The sequence below is a fragment of the Onychomys torridus genome, chromosome 5 (genome assembly GCF_903995425.1).
Source record: "Onychomys torridus chromosome 5, mOncTor1.1, whole genome shotgun sequence".
NCBI classification, from domain to species: Eukaryota; Metazoa; Chordata; class Mammalia; order Rodentia; family Cricetidae; genus Onychomys; species Onychomys torridus.
In genome coordinates, this window is record NC_050447.1 from 21,632,192 (window position 1) to 21,652,048 (window position 19,857).

At 47.6% G+C, this 19,857-nt stretch overlaps 1 long non-coding RNA gene across 2 annotated transcripts; it reads right to left on the minus strand.

The window, feature by feature from the left end:
* Positions 1–3,756: 3,756 nt before the first annotated feature.
* LOC118584783 lies at positions 3,757–7,809 on the minus strand. Of its 2 annotated transcripts, XR_004945056.1 has the most exons (3): positions 7,426–7,809; positions 6,935–7,085; positions 3,757–5,978 (listed from the first exon to the last, which is right to left on the minus strand). It is a non-coding gene; the product is annotated as an uncharacterized LOC118584783 (long non-coding RNA). The 2 variants fall into 2 exon arrangements; XR_004945055.1 differs by having other exon boundaries at positions 6,935–7,808.
* Between the last annotated feature and the right edge of the window lie 12,048 nt (positions 7,810–19,857).

Here is a 19,857-nt window from a genome sequence, read left to right on the forward strand (position 1 = left end):
CATCACCACAACCAAGGCTGACAGCCACCAAGGGTTCCTAAACGCAGTAGGTTTTATTTGAGAGAAAAGGCCAATAGCACAACCAGAAAGCCAAGAATGGGAAAGTTTGTCACCTACAGCACGTAAGAATAGCACGGGACATAGTTCCAAAGCAGTGCCCTCTCCAAGGAATTGTGGGGGTTTTGTTCAGGGAGTCTGTGCATACTCACATGGGAGAGCATTTAGAGGCAGGAGCCTTCCGGAGAAAGCATGCTCAGTTTAGGATGTACTTACTAAGCATGCTAGTTGAAGGTCACAGTTCAAGAAGGAAAGATGGGAGACATTCCTAAGTGTGCTTAGCTCAAGGTTATGGAGCACACATATAAACAGTTAAATTGGAGACAGGAACACTTCTGGGCATGCTCAGTTTGAGAGCTAAAGATGGAGGATGGGGACAGTACTAGGCATGCTTAGCTTCTTCCTCCCCAAAAAGATTCTAGCTAAAACCAAGCAAGGGACATCTGAAGGTGCATTCACATAGGAGGGTGCCCCTGAGAGTGCCTGCTCACTTAGCTGCTGTCAGACATTACTGAACACCCCTGGGGGTGAGGCAGAGTCACCCACAGCTGAGGACCACTGAAGTAAGGTGATAGTATAAGAGGGAACTTTGATACTGGGTGAAGCCCTGCCTCCACACCTTGAAAGCTAATAATTATAAGAGGGGAGGGGAAATATTGTTGATGCTAAAAAGCCCTGGTATTGCAAGTCTAGGGAGACTCCTGGAGTCATTTATCTTACTAAGTGCTTTTAAATTGTTGTTTTGGTTTTTTGAGATAGGGTCCTGCAATATAGCCCAAGCTGGCCTTGAACTCCCAATCCTCCTGCCTCAGTATTCCAAATGCTGGGGTTACAGGTATATGTCACTATATCTAGCTCCTACATATTGGTTTTGGATGAAATAGCTCTCTTTTCAGCTAGACTTTGGAATTTTGAAGGAAATGGACATTATATTACTCATCATTATACCACTTTGCATGTTAGCTAGCTAGATTAAGGCAGTGCTCATAAATTTTTGGACATGAAAAAAACCCTACGATGTGTCACTCATTAGATAAAGCAAAATGTAGGGGACCCATGGTAAGTTTATCAACACTGAATCTGCTCTGACTCTATCCACAACCCACTCTGAAGGGCTCTTATAAAGTACTAGCCCCCATCTGGGCGGTGGTGGCACACGCCTTTAATCTCAGAACTCAGGAGGCAGAGGCAGGTGGATCTCCATGAGTTCAAGGCCAGCCTGGTCTACAGAGTGAGTTTCAGGACAACCAGGGCTACACAGAGAAACCTGTCTCAAAATAAGCAAACAAACAAGCAAACAACAACAACGACAACAAATCAGTGAAATCGGTGATTTGTACATTCCAGACGATTTACCTAACGGTCACAAAGCTGTTAGGTCAGGTACAGGAGGACAGTAAATGGCCCCAGGCTCAGGGAACACAGGAAGGGCAAAGAACTGACCTGGAGCCTATTGGATCTAAGCACCCAGGACTCCAGACTGGTAGAAATAACACCCCCTGCCTACTGTCCTTTGAGAAGCACGTAAATTTAGTTACGATCACCTATCAGCTGGCCTATTATTGTGCTGAAATTTATTTTTAAAAGAAATCCTGTGTTGTTGCTGTTCAGACACTGAATCATTTGACAGAAGTGATGGGTAACCATGGAGACAAATACCAAAACAGCAAACAAAGCCCTGAAAGTTCTGGTCCGTGCTGCAGCTTCCCAGTTTTCCCTTCCTGTCCCATTCCTGCCTCCTCCAGCCTCTGTGTGTGAAAAGGGGTGGGGGGTGATGGGGGCTGGGGCAACATGGTAGGTAGAGGCATTCAGGATAGCACTGTGTTGAATTTCCTTAAAACAACCTGGGAGATCGGTCCAGAAATCAACAAGAGATTCTGGGTTGATTTACACAGTTGTGTCATTTGAGGAAGCTGGAACCAGATTTGGAGTCAAGAGTCTGAATTCTAGCTTCATGTCACTCTTGTGTGACTCTGGCAGACATTCATGTTCTCTCTTATCCTTTCATCTGCCAAAATAAGAGACATGAGTTTTCAGGTGTCTCAGCGTCACTGTCCCAACCCTAGGGTGAGTGGAGCACTGTCAGGACAGGGAGAGAGGGCCACTTCACCAACTCAAAGATAAAACCTCATATACATCAACAATCTGGTGACAGGCTAGGCATGGTGGCACACGTCTTTAATCACAGCACTTGGGTGGCAGCAATAGAAGGATCCAAGAGTTCAGGGTCAGCCTGGTCTACAGAGCTAGTTCCAGGACAGCCAAAACTACATAGAGAGAGCCTGTCTCAAAAAGTATATATATATATATATCATCACCACCATCACCACCACCTGTTAGCAGATGGGAAGTCAATGGCATAAATGACTTCAGGCATTCTGGGTCTAGTTATTACAGCTCACAACTGGCCTAGGCCTGGCATGTAGTTCCCTGAAGAGAAGAGTGAGGTCCCTAACATAGCAGAAAGAACCCTGGGCCAGTCTAAGGTCTGTTCATAGTGAAGAGCCTACTACATGGAGGTTCCATGAGGTTGGAGTTCGGATGTTCTTTACTGTGGGAACCACAATGTTATGGCCAGGCTGTGGACTAATAGATTGGATACCGGAAATACGTCAGGGCAGGCTGAAGAGCACTGGACCTGGATTCAAGTCCTGCGTCTGCCTCTAGGACAAGTCACTTGATTTCTCTCAACCTCTGTTTCTCCACTTACCAAAACAGCAGAATTGAAAGTAGCCTCAGAAATGTGTAGCATGCTTAACTCCAGGTGGCCTACGACAGGGTACCTGGCACACAGTAACTCTGCTCCCCACTGTGGAGGCACTGTTTATGGGGGCCATTAGCAGTCAGTCATCTGGTAAACCCATGTGAAAACTTGTGTCCAAACTAGGATGAGGTTTCCTGCACTCACAGAACTACTTACTAGGGAAGCTAGAGCTAGAACCCACAGAGGTCCTGAATCAGTATTCCTCACTCCAGCTTCAGCTGCCAGGCAAACTGTCGTTAGCTGCCATTCATGCTGATAACACTGCAGTCACTGTGAGGAAAGACTGCATCTGCAGAGAGGCAGATGTGTAAGTGTTCTTTTGGTATGAACACTGTTTACGGAGGTTCCGGAAACCCTGGCCAACATAAGAGCTCAGTCCCAGGATAGTAAACTGGGAAACTCTGAGAATAAAGAAATTTTAATCCAGCACTGGATCAACTTCGACCAGGGTGTGGGACTCACCTGGTTCTTTGTGCTTTTATGAAATCACCTGGGGATTTTCCACTCTGCGTAGGTGTGACCCTCGCTGTTCTCCACCCCTCAGCCTACCTGTCCCTGCCTGTTGAAATCAATCTACCTAAAAAAGTAGATCTCCATAAACTCTCTTATCCCGGATTGCTGGGAGGGTGTGGAGTGCAGCCGGCTATGACCCCAGTGACACACAACTTCTGCCTACAGACCCCCATTCTAGGAGCACAGAGCTCAGACTGACTGTGAAGCTGGGGTCACATAGGACATGCTTGTTTGTAAGTGGTCACAGCCAGAGTGGCTGGGGCTCTCTTCTGAGTGTCTTTCATGGTCCACCCATTGAAAAAGTCCTGAGGAATCCATAAAGTATTGACGGATATTATTACCACTTTCCCCTGAGCAGCACAAGCTACCGATATGTCTAGTGAGCAGTGAAGCCATAGGACAAATGAACCCAGTCAGCAAGGTTATGAAAGGTCATTCATTTATTAACTGTGTTCTGGATGGGACTGTGTACCAGGCACAGGTGTACACAGTGGATGGAAATTTGGCACATCAGTGGCTGCTGTTACCTGTGTAGGTTGGGATTATGGGGAGGGACAGAGAACTTGAAACATTACTCACAAGTGAGCAATATATTTGTAAAAAGGTGTTAAATGCTATGAAGAAAGGAAAAATAGAGCAAAGCAGTGAGTTAGTATTGGTGGTTGAGATGTGTGTTCTAATCCTAAGTAGGCTGGAGGTGTGTACACCTCAGTAGCTTCATACATGGTATGCAGTTCTGGATATAATTTCCAGCACTGTGAGACAAGACCCAAAACAAAGAATTTAAAAGACGCTGCACAGGGCTGGGAAGATGGCTCAATTTGGTAAAGTGTTTTCCACACAAGCATAAAGTGCCTGTGTTCAATCCCAAGCACCCACATTCAGAAGCTAAAGGTGACAGTATGTCCCTGTCATTTCAGCCTTGAGGAGGTGGAGACAGAAGGACCCTGAGGCTTGTGGGCTAGCAAGTCTTGCTGAATCAATCCGCTCCAGGTTCCAGGAGAGAGCAATGGAGAGGAAGACATCTGAAGTCCACCTCTGGCCTCCATGCGCGTGGTCACACAAGTGCTCCCCACACAGAGACACGCATGGAGCAGTCTGCTCAGAAAATAGATGTAATTGCACGTAATCCCAGGGCTCTGGAAGCTGAGCCAGGAGGGTCTCAGTTCACAGGTCAGCCTATGAGAGAGGAACAAGCCTAGGAACACAGAACCTGTGACAGAAAGAGGAAATGAAAGGCTGATAGTGACTGGTGCTTCTCACGGAGAAAGTACGGGTGAGTGAAACCTGAAGCAGAGCCCGGCCTGGGGACACATGCCTGCAGTTCCAACACCCGGGGGTGGCCCAAGAGTACTACTGCAAGTTCAGTGCATGCTGCACAGTGTGCACAGTGAGACCCTGTCTTGAAAGAAAAGGAGGGAGAAGGGGTAAGAAGGAGGGAGGGAATCTGGGGGTAGGAGGTGGGATGGGGGGAGACAATGATCACAGAAAAGGGACCACAGGCACAGACTATCATTCCAGAGTGTCAGGATTAGGACTCAAGGACCAACATATATTGGCCCGACAAAGGAAGACCCTAGATGACTAAGGAAACAGCCCAGTTGGTAAATGCACCTGCTATGCAAGCTCCAGGACCTGAGTTCGGATCTTTGGCACCTGAGTCAAAGTCAGGCATGATTGCATATGCTTATTACCCCAACACTGGTGGGCAGAGATGGGCGGATCTTGGGAACCCCCAGCCTGCCAGCCTAGCTGAACTGGCAAGCTTCCAGTTCAGTGAGAAACTCCATCTCCAGGCAGTAAGGCAAAAAGTGATAGAGGGTACCAATATCCTCCTCTGGTCTATGTGTGCCTGTGCTCAGGCACATAGCTCAACACACAACTGCCCTAGGCCAAGCCATTTGAAGGCCACTGTCCAGCTCAGATTAGGAAGAGAGGCTCAGATTTGTCTGATGGACAATTAGAGCAAGGCTGAGTAATGGATGAGTAAAACATGCATACACACACACACATCATCATCATCATCATCATCATCATCATCAAAACTGAAGTCTGAGGCCAAATTGCTGTTGTGTGCTCATTATCCCAGCACTCAGGAGACTGAGGCAGGAGAATCCTGAGTTCTAGATGGCCACCTGGGTTATGAGAGAATCAAGAGCTCAAGGTCCTCCTACACAGCACACCCACTGTCTCAAAAAACTAAAACTAAAGCCAGGGTTGGTGGTGCATGCCTTTGATCGCAGGATTACAGTGTAAAGTCTTCCTCAGCTGCAAAACAAGTTCGAGACTAGGCTGGGCTAAGACCCTGTCTCAACAACAAAGAGAAGCAGTGTCCAACCACCTCTAAAGAGAAGCGGTGGTCCCTAGGGGGTGTCTGGGCGAAGGAGGTGTTCAGGGTCCTGAGGAAGGGTTGTGTAGGAAATGCTGTGTCAGGAGAGGCATCGTGTCTTCCCACCAAGCTGCAGGCCTCCACACTCCGTCCTTCTTGAGCCAACTTGAGAGCGGCGGCGGCGGCGGCTGCTGCTGCTGCTGCTGCTGCTGCTGCTGCTGCTGCTGCTGCTATGGTCAGTGGCAGGCTCACTAAGAAAGATTTCTTTCTGCTCCCACCTCAGCATCCCATGTGGACCAAACTGATAAGAGAATTCTAAGATAAAGGGAAGGAGAATCGATGGGAAACGGCGAAACGAATTTGTCTCCCTCCGCTTGCAAAGATGGTACGTGCAGGCAAGGCACCGTTAGGGAGCCGGCTGCAGCGGCGGCGGGGAGTGGACATCGGGTAGGGTGGGCCACATCGGACCGCACTTGCTGGAGACTCGGGGACAGCTGCCGCAGCGCACGCACAGAGCGAGCAGGCGCCGTGCGCAGAGGCGGGCGCCACCAAGCCGCTGCTTGCGCGCCCCCGCCCGGGGCTATAAAAGCCTTGCCACCTGCTGTCCAAGCTACACGGCGTCCGTTTGCCTGGAGGAACCAAGCTGCGGTCTCTCGCGGCAGCTGGCTTGGATATGGACCCTGAGACCTGCCCCTGTCCTACTGGTGAGCCCCCTCCCCCTCCTGCAGCATCTTGTCCTTTACTGGCAAAGAGCCCTTCTCCTGTGTCTTCAGACGCAAGGGCATTTGGGGGAGGAGCCCCTTGTTTCTCATCTTTAACCCTGTGATGGAGATAACTGGAGTTGGCTACCCACCCAGCTATCTACTTTTAGGGCCGGGGACGCCAGGTTTTCCTACTTTAACCCTTCCGTGTGCCCTCTTAGGTGGTTCCTGCACCTGCTCGGACAAATGCAAGTGCAAGGATTGCAAATGCACCAACTGCAAGAAGAGTGAGTGCACCCCTTCTTCGCCCACCCTACCCCGCACCCCTCCTTCGCCCACCCTAGCCCCGCACCCCTCCTTCGCCCACCCTAGCCCCGCACCCCTCCTTTGCCCACCCTAGCCCCGCACCCCTCCTTTGCCCACCCTAGCCCCGCACCCCTCCTTTGCCCACCCTAGCCCCGCACCCCTCCTTTGCCCACCCTAGCCCCGCACCTCTCCTTCGCCCACCCTAGCCCCGCGGCATCCATCCCACCCCCAAGACACTAGGTAGCAAAGCTCCCTGCTGCATACCTTCAGATACAGCAGCGGCTGTATCAACCGCTGTTAACTCAGGCCGGAGTGTGTGGGAGGGGATATTTTCATGAATTTCCGGGACACATCAAAAGGTAGCTGACCAGAGCTAAGCCCCGGCTCCAGCCCCACTCGTCAAGGTTTCCAGTGCCTGGGGAGCCCCAAGAAAGACCGGGGGTCAGCTCTAGACTTGCAGTTCTTTGGCCCCTCTCAGGCCTTGTGGGTCTCCTCAATTTGCCCTCTCCAGCTCACAGCAATGGAATATGCTTGGGGGAGGGGCAGAGGTGGGAGCAAAGCTCCCTTCTCTTGGGTGTGACTAGGCAAGAATCCCATGGATGTCCCTGACCCTCCAGCCTTATGGGGCAAGTCTCCTGCCTTCTCCTTAAGACCCACCTCTCCCTGAGCCCAGCATTCCCAGGGGATTCCCTAGCACCCACCCAAGGAGCTGGGACTCTAGAGAAGCAACTGCAACACCCCAGATGCTGTCAGACCTCATATGACAGTATGAAAGGGACAGTCATCCTGTGCTGGCCAAAGCCTGGTGACTCCCCAGCTTCCAAACTCCTTTCTCCTCCCCTTCGATGGAGACAGACAAGGGCATCAGACTGGACACACACACTCCCCCATCCCCACCCTATTTTATCTACAGGCTGCTGCTCCTGCTGCCCTGCAGGATGTGAGAAGTGTGCCAAGGACTGTGTGTGCAAAGGTGAAGAGGGGGCCAAGGCAGAGGCGGAGAAATGCAGCTGTTGCCAGTGAGGACCGAGTCCCTCCCCCACAGACTATGTAAACAGTGCTGGGTATCCATGGTGGGGCACTACTATTGTCCCCTTCCCTGAGTGCTTGCTCGGGAATGTGAATAAATCCCATGCACAGCATGAACCAAAGACTGGTCTCTTTTTCAAGTAGGAAGGACTTGGAAGGGTGGGGATCCCACTCCATGGAACTCATCCAGCAAAAAGAAGAAGCCTGAGATTTAGACTTCCATCTGTTAGAGACTAGGACAGAGTCCTGGAGACAGTACACACACACACACACACACATACAACTGCCAGCTTTCAGATATTAGAGAGAGTCTTGGGTGGCCCTGGACTTCATCTTGGCAGATCGTCAACTGTGTTTCCAAGGTCTCCTCCCTGAATAGCCAGCCTGTCTCCCCAACACAGATTGCTGGTCCCTTTTCAAACCTCATTTGGTTTGGCTATTTGTCTTCAACTCCCCATCCCCCCTCTCCCTTTTCAAGGAAAAGCATGGTAATAAGAGCTTGTATCCTAAAATGATCAGTTCTTAATGAGAGAGAAATCGCAGCCCCACCTGGGAGGCCTGAACCAGGAGAAACAGGCAGACAGTGGGGTGGTTGAAGCTGCCTTGCAAGGGAATACAGGGTTGTAAACACATCAGGTTCCCTCCAACTTAGTCTTTCAGGACATTCCATTCAAAAGCTCACCACAACGATTGTTGTGTGCTCTAATAGGCTGAGTTTAAAGGGCAGCTTTCAAAAGATGCTCACTCCAACCTGCCACCTCCTGGTTCCAAAGCTCTGGGAAGGGATAGTACTGGCTCTAGACTAGATCAGCCAAATACAAAAAGCCTAAAAGCAGACCCTTGGGCTGATGAGGTGGCTCAGTGCATAAAGGCACTTGTGATCTGAGTTCAGTTCCCAGAACCCACATGATGGAAAGAGAGGATCATCTTCCAAAAGTTGTCCTCTAACCTGTATACAATCATCATGGCATGTGCATACACACACACACACACACACACACACACACACACACACACACACACACACACACACAAAATAAATTAAAATGCAAAACCAGACCCCTGTATGGTTAGAAGTTGGAGAAAATCAGCATGGAAAGAGACACTCACTAGTTAGGGCAGGCTGTTAGAACAACTGGCCACACTTTGTGTATCACAAACAAACAAATCTTAACCTATATAAACACAGAGAGGCAACATCAAAAGCTAGAAAGAGATTTGGGAGAGGAAAACAGGAGAGTGTTTTTAACTTTGGGGTATAGCCACATTTTAAAGGAAAGAAAAGATTGTCTCGTATGGTGACACATTCCCATGTTTGGAAGCTGGAGCAGAAGGTCTAGAAGGTCAAGGCTAGCCTGGACTATGCAGCTAGACCGTGCCTCAAAAATTAAATAGTGTGTGTGTGTGTGTGTGTGTGTGTGTGTGTGTGTGTGTGTGTGTTTAGATGTGCATATGCATGTGGAAGCCAGACATGTCACCCTCAGCTGCCGTCCACCCTGTTTTCTGAGACAGGGTCTCACTGGAACTTGAGGCACTCTTGTTCAGCTACACTGTCTGGTCAGCCAGCTCCACAGATCTGCCCATCTCTGTCTCCTCTGTGCTGGAATTACAGCACACACTACCACACCAGCTTTTTATATGACGGCTGGGGATTGACAGATGGATGCTTACCTGGAGCTGTGTCCTTTAGGGATATTATCTTGCTGAACCTTACCACTCTATGTGGATGTTACATCCATTTTATAGGGGCAGTGGAGCCCAGCGTAATGTGCATAGGGGTCACAGCAATAGAATTTACCAAACCCAGGGTGAGAATTTAAGCCTAAAGTCTAGGACTCTGTGTTTAACTATGCATTATTTTCAGTCTTCTGGCTTGTCTAACATTAAACAAACAAACAAAAAAAAAAAAAAATCAGGGGTTGGGGATTTAGTTCAGTGGTAGAGCGCTTGCCAGCAAGCACAGGGCCCTGGGTTCAATCCTCAGCTCAAAAACAAACAAACAAAAAAATCAGAACTTCATGTCCTTTAAAGATGACTAGTACGAACAAGCTGGGCCTGGTGTCACAGCCTTGTGATGTCAGCATTTGGAAGGCTGACACCAAAGGAGTTTGAGGACAATCTGGGTTATATAGCAAGAACCTCTCTCAAATACACCAAAACGGGCTGGGGAGATGCATCAGCAGTTAAGAGCACTGGCTGCTCTGACAGAGGACCTGAGTTCAAATTTCAGCATCCACATAGCAGCTCACAACTGTCTATAACTCCCCAATCCCAGGGGACCCGATGCTATTTTCTGGCTTCCTTGGCACCACACACCCATGGTACACAGACCAAATACCTATACACATAAAGTAAATATTTTAATTAGAAAATCCACAAAAATAAATAAAATAGAACAGTCGACCATAGTGTGAAGAAACTATGATCCTTGCATTATGCTCGTGGGAATAAAACTTGGATAGCTGCTATGGGAAAGAGTCCAGCTGTTCCTCAAAATTTTAAAATAGAATTATATGATCCAGCAATTCCACCTCTGGGTAAAAATAGTCAAAAGAATCATAAATAGGATGTCTTCCTTCCCCTTCCCCCTCTTCCTCTTTTCCTCCTCCTTACTTCCCCTCTCTTTCCCTCCCCTCTTCCCTCTCTTCCTCCTCCCTCTCCTCTCACTTTGCAGCTCAGACTAGCTACAGAGTTGCAATCCTCCTGCCTCAACCTCTGAATTAGTTTCTTCATCCCTATGCAAAGACAGCTTCAGGAAGGCAGGCTTTCTCTGGGCTCACAGTGAGAGCAGTGTCCATACCTGCAGCGACACCATGGCGACAGACAGCTGGTTACATTGCATCCTCACTCAGAAAGCACAGAGAGATGAATGCTGGTGTTTGGCTCACAGTCTCCTTTTCGTTCAGTCTGGACCCCAGCCCATAGTTAGAGTGGGTCTCCCCACCTCTATTAACCTAATCTGAAAACTCCCTCACAGACATGCCCAGAAGTTTCTCTCCTAGGCATTTCTATATCCTGTCAAGTTGATAATCAAGATTCAACATGTTAATAATGAACCATAAGTTCAACTTACAAGTTGAAAAAAATAAACTGCAGATCAGTATTATGTAAAACAGAAAACAAAACCCACCATATTGATATATACTTGGATAGAGATATGTATGCATAGGAAGGAATTGGAATCTTCCTGGAGACTCAAGAGGGTTAGGCTTCATTTGTTTGACTAATTTGGGGCATGCTTTGTAGCTCAGGCTGGCTTCAAATGCTCAATTCTTCTGCCTCAGCCTTCTGTATGCTGGAATTCCATGTATCACCATGCCTTGATTGCTTAATTTGTAAATATGCAAGTGATCACTACAGCTTATCTTTTTTTTTTTTTTTTTTTTTTTTGGTTTTTTGAGACAGGGTTTCTCTGAAGCTTTGGAGCCTGTCCTGGACTAGCTCTGTAGACCAGGCTGGCCTTTGAACTCATAGAGATCCACCTGCCTCTGCCTCCCGAGTACTGGGATTACAGGCGTGCGCCACTACTGCCCGGCACTTATCTTTTTTTTTTCTCTCTCAACCACCCAAATAAGATCAAGGCATGGTGGCATATGCCTGCAATATCAGCACTCAGAGAGGGGATTGCCACAGGTCTGAGGACTGCTTGGTATACATAGTGAGTCACCAGGCAGCCAAGGCTACATAGCGAAACCTTGTCTTTGGAAAAAAAAATCAGGAGATCATTATTAGATCTTTCCCAGTTAGGAAATAAAAACCTAGCCAGTTCCATAGACTGGGCATTAGGGGCCATTTAACTCCCCTACAAGGCTTGGGCTATAACTCAGCAGCAGAGTGCTTACTAACACACGGGAGAGTGAATTTGATCCCTAGCACTCCAAAAGAGGGAAAACAAATGTGCTGGCTAGTTTTAGGTCAGCTTGTCATCTTAGAGGAGGGAATGTCAAGTAAGAAAATGCCTCCAGAAGATCGGGGATGTAAGCACTCAAGCTTGTAGGACATTTTCTTAATTAGAGATTGATGGGGGAGGGCCCAGCCAATCATGGGTGGTGCCATCCCTGGCCATGTGGTCCCAGGTTCTATAACAGTGGTTCTCAACTTCCTGATGCTGCAGCCCTTTAATACAGTTCCTCATGTTGTGGTGACCCCCAACCATAAATATTTTCATTGCTACTTCATAACTTGTATCTTGCTACGATTATGAATCATAACTTAAGTAGCTGTGTTTTATGATGGTTGTAGGCAACCCTGTGAAAGGTTGTTAACCCCAAAGGGGTTGAGACCCTCAGGTTGAGAACTGCTGCTGTTCTACAAGGAAGCAGGCTGAGCAAACCACAGTGAAAGAGCCAGGAAGCAGCACCCTTCCATGGCCTCAGCATCAGCTCCTGCCTCCAGGCTGCTCCCTGACTTTCCTCCTGAGTTCCTGTGCTGACTTTCCTCAGTGATGAACTGTGATTTGGAAACATAAGCCAAATAAACCCTTTCCTCCCCAACTTGCTCTGGTCATGGTGTTTAATCTCAGTAACAGTAACCCTGACTAAGACAGCAAAGAAATCAGAAAACCCTCTTCCATGCAGATTGGAATTCTGGTGGTTCTGCTTTTTCCATAAGCAAACTGTGACTTGAGTCCCTATCCTGAGCTCCCGAGTTCCACGCGAGATGTGTGATCACCACAGTGCAGGAAACAGCCCCCTCACATGGGCAGATGCTGCAGCACTGTCATGCAGTGAGGCCTCTGTCATCTACCTCCCCCAGCAGCGACCAGTCCCTGGCCAACCCTAGTTATCAGCTTTTGAGTTTTCACTGATCTGATGGGTAACGAACGGCATCCCAAATCTTTGTAAGTTTTACACTATTTGTGAGAGCAAGGTCTCACTTTGTAGCTAAAGATGGTCTGGAACTCACTACATAGTCCAAACTGGTCTTGAACTTGAGAGGCTCCTGTCTCAATCTTCCCAGTATTGAGATTGATTATAGGCATGTTTGACCATGAATAGCTCCATCCTGTTTTACTGATTGACTGATTGATGTGTGTATCTACGTGTAATGTGTGTGAATATGTTTATGTATGTATATATAGGATTGATGTGTGTGGATGTGTATGTATGAATAAATGTATTGTGTGTCTGTCTATGAGTGTTTGTTTGTATGTGTTTGCATGTGTGTATGTGTTTGTGTATATATGTGTGTGTGTGTGTGTGTGTGTGTGTGTGTGTGTATGTGTAGGTGTATGGGTATGTGTGTAGAACCAAGATATCAGATATAGACATTAGGTGTCTTCCTCTATGGTTTTCCACCTTTTTTTTTTAGTAAATTTATTTATTGTGGGTTTTTTGTTTTGTTTTGAGCAGGGTGTCTCACTGCATGGTTGGCCAGCCAGCCCCAGGAACATCTTCTCTACCTTCCTAATGCAGTCTATACCACTTTAGGCTTTTTATGAGGTGCTGACGAGAGGTCAAACTCGTGTTTCTACTGCGAGCACTTCAGTTAATGACCTCTGTAGCCCCTGCCCTAGCTTTACACTTTTATCCTTTCTTAGCAATGAGACTGAGCACCAGGCTTGGTGGTGCACGCCTTTAATACCAGCACTCAGGAGAGAGTCAAGAGGGATCTCTGTGAGTTCAAGGCCAGCCTGGTCTACAATAAGTTCCAGGACAGCCAAGGCTACCCAGAGAAACCCTATCTTGAAAAACCAGAAGAGAGATTGAGCATATTCCTATTGGTTTCTTAGTCTTTTGTTGTAATTGTGAACTTATGATTTACATTCACATCTCTTATCCACTTTTCTAATCAGTTGATTTTTTGTGGTTTTGTTTTGTTTTGTTTAGAAAATCTTTTTTTGTTGTTTTTTGTTTGTTTGTTTTTGTTTTTTGTTTTTCTCTGTGTAACTTTGTGCCTTTCCTGGAACTCGCTTTGGAGACCAGGCTGGCCTCGAACTCACAAAGATCCGCCTGCCTCTGCCTCCCAAGTGCTGGGATTAAAGGCGTGCACCACCAGTGCCAGACCTTTTTTTAGAACATCTTTACTTACTTTGGACACTGATCTTTTCTATCTACTTTTGGTTTGGGGGAAGTTTCAAAGTTTCGGCCTTCTAAAGCCATTTTAAACCACTTCTCTCAAGATATAAGCCACATGCCATACAATTCACTCATTATAAATACACTAGTCGGTGGTGCCAGCAAAACTCAGGAGTTGGGCGGCCATCACTGCAACCCAGTTTTAGATCATTCCATCATTGAAAAGCTCCTTTGTGCTTTAATTCCTGCTCCTGCCCAGAGACCAAGTAACCACCGATCTATAGGAGCAGGTGATTAGGAATCCCTGTGCTGCTGCTTGTGTTCGCAATTTGTTCTTCTGTAGAAACTGCTGAGCGATATTTGGATATGCTACATGTTGTTTACCAATGATGGGCATTGGAGCTGCTTCCGTTCTTGAGAGCTTTGAGTGAGAGCTGTGTTCACCACCAGGTGGTGGTGGTGCATGCCTTTAATCCCAACACTCGGGAGGCAGAGCCAGGCCGATCTCTGTGAGTTCAAGGCCAGCCTTGAGTTCCAGAGTGAGTTCCAGGACAGGCACAAAGCTACACAGAGAAACCCTGTCTCAAAAAACCAAAACAGAGAGAGAGAGAGAGAGAGAGAGAGAGAGAGAGAGAGAGAGGTGTTCGCAAATGGCTACAGTATTTGTACCAGAGTCATTTAACTGTCAATCTGGTTCCTCTTGGGGAACTATCTAGAGTGGGTTTGCTTGCCTACACTTAACTCTATGCATAACTTTTCATTTTGATGATGTAGGATTGAACCCAGGGCCTTCTACAAGCCAAGCAAGCACACTCCTACTAAGCTACATCCCCAGCTATTTTAACTTTTGGAGACACTGCCAAAATGCTTTCCAAACTGATGGAACCATTTTATATTTCTTTTTATTGTTGTTTGTTTCTTTCAAGACAGGGGTTTTTCTGTGTAGCATTGGAACCTGTCCTGGAACTCACTCTGTAGACCAGGTTGACCTCAAACTCACAGAGATCCGCCTGCCTCTGCCTCCTGAGTGCTGGGATTGAAGACATGCGCCACCACCGCCCGGCTTCCATTTTATATTTCTATCAGCAATGGATAGGGTTCCAATTTCTCTATATTCTCAGCAACATTTGTTTTGTTTTGCTTTATATTATACCCAATTCAGTAAGCATAAAGTATCACTACAGTTCTATATATTTTATCCCACTTACGTTTTGTGGTGATGTAGACCCACACAGGCCCTTCTGCAAGTTAGGTGAGCGTTGCTCTGCCGTTGACTACATCTCCAGCCCTCATTGGGTTTACAGTGGTTGTTTTGTTGTTACTGATGCTGTCTTGCTTCTGATCATGTTTTGTTGTCGATGGAGTCTTGCTATTCAGCCCTGGTTGGTCTCAAAATTCATGTCAGTCCTCCTGCCTCTAGTGCTGGGGTTACAGGTGTGCACCCACCCCGTGGCCATCCCTGCTGCTTTCATTTATGCTCTCACCTTCTCACACACTTACGAGTGCTTTCTTTGGTGACACTTCTATTTGAAAGTTTTACCCATTGTTCTCTCTATATCATTCACATAAAATTTACCATGTTTAAATATATGGTGGCATTACGTACATTTACAGGTAGGTGACCATCCATCTGCTAATTCCCTTTCCGATTCAGATCTGCTCCATTGATCTACATGCTTGTCCCTGCACCAATACTGCAGACTTTGGTGGTTTAGGCTTTCTTTTGGGAGGGAGTCTTATTAAACATTTATTCATTAGCTTCGGACCAGACCCTGAGGTGAGTGAAAAGACTGGGGATGGAATCTTTCTGTAGATTGGGGCTATACGAGAGGGGGATGCTGAGGAGCTCCAAGGCCTCAGGGAAAACTTTACTATTTCCTCTGGAGAAGCTTGGGACTGAATGAGCACTCGGGATCCTCCCATCCATGGTGTTTGTCCCAAGGAAGGAGACAGGGACCAAAAGGGAAAAGGCAGTACTAACAATCTGTTTTGTACTGGTTTGGGGAGAGGGGTGGGTTTTGTTTGTTTGGTTGGTTTTGGTTTTTTGGGTTGTTTGTTTGTTTGTTTGTTTTTGTTTGTTTTTTGTTTTTTTTCCAGACAGGGTTTCTCTGTAGTTTTGGTGCCTTTCCTGGACTAGCTCTGTAGACCAGGCTGGCCTCGAACTCACAGAGATCCACCTGTCTCTGCCCTCCTGAGTGCTGGGATTACAGGCGTGCGCCGCCGCTGCCACTGCCGCTGCTGCCACCTCCCGGCGGGTTTTTCTTTTTGTTGTTGTTCATTTGTTTAGGTTTTGGTGTTTTGAGAAATTGTCTTGCTGTCTAGTCCAAGCTGGCCTTGAACTCAAGATTACAGCCCCTCTCTCCCCTCCCTGTTGTGGGATAGAATACTTGTTTAACTATGTAAAGATGTGCTGCTGTTTTACCTTGCCTGCCTAAGGCACCTGATCAGTCCAATAAAATGTTGAACCACCAATAGTTAGGCAGAAAAGGGATGGCAGGGCTGATGAGCAGAGGAAAAAAGGGGAGTCAGCCAGCTCACAGCCAGCCAGCAAAAGGCCAGCCAGGATGGAAGAATCAGGACGGACAGTACATAGATGAGGTTAACGAGCCTCGGGGCAGCACATAGATGAATAGAAATGGGTTAATTTCAGTTAAAAAACAAAAGCTACCTAGAAACAAACCTAAGTTAAGGCCGAGAACTCATAATAATAACTCTCCATGTCATGATTTGGTAGCTGGCAGTCCAAGAAAGCCTGCTACACCTCCCAGCCCAAGCCCTGACTACTGCGGCTTTTGGGTAAATTTGAAGTTGGACAGTATGTGTCATCCAACTTTGTCCAGTGATGTTCATTGTATTTCATCCTTCAGAGGTTTAGAGGATGATCGACTTTGAGCAAGTACAGGAGACTTATTTACGGAATCTACCATCTCCACCCAGACCTCCAAACCATTGTATCATGAAGCGTTTTTGGATGCCTAAATGTCACCAGGACTTGTTCTAGAACAAACAACAAACAGCTATGTCCTTCCCAGAGTTCCTGGCCTGGTGGGAAGGGTAAGGCCATCTCAAGAACATCCTGGATGAGATGGGAACTTAAGAGCCTCTGGAGCTGTAGACCCTTTCAGACCAAGGACATCAAGGCCTTGCCTTGTTTGACACATGAGGAATCTGAGGCTTGGAGAAGGGGCCCCAAGCCCTGATGGCTCCCCACCACACACACACAGGGTTTCTTTCTTTCTTTCTTTCTTTCTTTCTTTCTTTCTTTCTTTCTTTCTTTCTTTCTTTCTTTCTTTCTGTTTTTTTGAGACAGGGTTTCTCTGTGTATCTTTGTGCCTTTCCTGGAACTCACTTGGTAGCTCAGGCTGGCTGTGAACTCACAGAAAGATCCACCTGGCTCTGCCTCCCGAGTGCTGGGATTAAAGGCATGTGCCACCACCGCCCGGCCTTTTGTTGTTGTTGTTTGTTTTTGGTTTTCGAGACAGGGTTTCTCTGTGTAGCTTTGTGTCTTTCCTGGATCTCACTCTGTAGCCCAGGCTGGCCTTGAACTCACAGAGATCTGCCTGCCTCTGCCTCCCGAGTGCTGGGATTAAAGGCGTGCGCTACCAGTGTTCTTACGGCTTTAATAAGAAGGGAGATGCAGTCACGTATGGTAGCATATGTTGGTAATCCTAACACTTGGGAGCAGAGGAAAGATGGTCTGGAGTTCAAGGCCAGCCTGGAATAATTGAAGTGGCTGGTGGGGGGGGGGGGGGGCGTGGGGGCGTTGGTGTGCAGAGAAAGAGAAAATAGGAGCCCTCCTCGGGAGGGAGCTCAGGAAGACTGAAGAAGGCATTTGTGGACCATGGAAGGAAATCAGAACCTGGAACCTGTGTTCAGAGAAGCGTGTAGGGCAGCAGGGCCTGGCCCTGAGGCTGGAGTGCCCTGCGTGAGGACAACAGGACGATTCTCTGTACCACCACTGTAGGAGCTGACCTCTATGAACAAATGCAGACTTGAAGACTGCCTCAGCCCTGGCAGGACTTCACTGTTTTCATCCCATCAGAGGCCAAACCAGGATGGTAACCACAAGACCAGCACCACAGCCTCCCGGGGAGACAAACTGTACACAAAGCCACTTCAACACTGGCGCTCTTACCGCGCGAGGAACGTCCCGAACACGACAAATCCACAGAAGAGCTGTTTATTAATATAGGATAGAAAGAGACGTGACAGGCCTGTGTGAAGCACACACGTGAGTGAGGAGAGAGAGAGAGGAGGAGAGAAGAGGAGGAGAGGAGAGAGGAGGAGAGAGACCTGTGCAAAATGGCGCCGGCTTTTTAAAGAGTGAGCCGCGCATGCGTACAAGACCGCATGTGGCTCCTCCATGCATGCGTGTAGATTACATGGCCGCATGCTTTACGCAAGCATGTAAAGCCACGGAGTCCTAGCCATGCGAGATGTTCTGACCTGGCAATGGCTATTTTGAACCGGAAATAACTAGGCGGTCCGCCAGGAAAGCCCAACCGTGTGGACATGTTGTGATTTCCTATCAAACACCAGCAGCCAGAGACACCCCCAGGCCAAAAGCCTCAGCTGGCAGCTTAGCTACCCACTTGGCCTTTGTCACAGAGTGCCTTCTGCTTTAACTATAATCTTCCAGCCTCAGTTTCTCCCTTTGTAAAACGTGAATAATGGCTGGGCAATGGTGACTCACACCTGTAACTTCGGCACCCAGAAGGCTGAGACAGTAGGATTGCCATGAGTTTGAGTTCAGCCTGGGCTACAGAGTGAGACCCTGTCTTAAAAATAAAACTAAGGGCTGGCGAGATGGCTCAGTGGTGAAGAGCACTTGCTGCTCTTGCGGAGGGCGTGAGTCTGGTGACCAGCACCCATATCGGGTGGTTAACAGCAACCTGTAACTGCAGCTCCAGGAATCTGACACACTCTTAGGACTTTGAGGCCACCTGCATTGGTGTGCACACACCCAACCATGCAGAGGACTCAGGTTCATCCCAGTGCCCACACCTGTAACAATAGCTCCAGGGGGATTAGACACCTGGTCTCTGCAGGCTTCTGTATTCACATGCTCACACTCACACACACTAAAATATAATCAAAATAAATCATTAAAAAAATAAAGTGTCAGGCGGTGGTGGCTGACACCTTTAATCCCAGCCCTCAGGAGGCAAAAGCAGGCAGATTTCTGTGAGTTCAAGGCCAGCCTGGGTTCCAGGAAAGGCAAAAAGCTACAACACAGAAACCCTGTCTAGATAAACCAAAAAAATAAAATAAAATAAAATAAAGAAAAGTAATAAAAAATATTTCTTTTTCTAGACAAATTTTCTCTATGTAAGGTCCTGGCTGTTCTGTAACTTTGTAGATTGAGTTATCTTCTAACTCACAGAGATCTGCCTGCCTCTGTTTCCCAAGTGCTGGAATTAAAGGCATATACTACCACCGCCCAGCTAATATAAAAATACTTTAAAAAAAATCCTGCCAGGTGTGTGGTGGTTCTTAACTTTAATTCCAGCACTAGTGGTACAGAGAAGGGACATACTGGCTGGGAGCAGAGGACTCAGCACATTTTAGAGTACAGAAGACTTTTTGAGCGGTGGCCTTTACTGATTTATTGATGGTTTGATCATGTTTGTTGTGGGGGTTTTCTTTTGTACACCAGGTTGACCTCAAACTCACTGTGTAGCCAAGGTGACTTTGAACTTCTATCTCCTGCATCTACTGCCTAAGTGCTGAGATTACAGGGATGAGCCACCTGGACCAATTTATTTGTCTTGTTTTTGGAGCCCGTGAGAAGCCCGGGATTACCTACTCTCACAATTTTCCTGCCTCAGCTCCCCTGGTGCAGTGTCCGGCTATGGCCTTTAAACTGAGTCCTAACAAATGGACTAGTCAGAAGAGTGTTCTAGACACAGGGAGCAGGAGGGGAAAGAGCCTGGGGTCAAACAGCAAGCTGTTTCTTTGCCCCAGGTTGCCAGACCCTGACAAAGACCCTAGTGATCCCCAGCTCAGGGGTGCCTGTGAGAGGCCCCTGTGAGGGTTAAGCCTAATGACTTGCATACACACACACACACACACACACACACACACACACACACACACACAGAGAGAGAGAGAGACAGAGACAGAGAGAGGCAGAGACAGAGA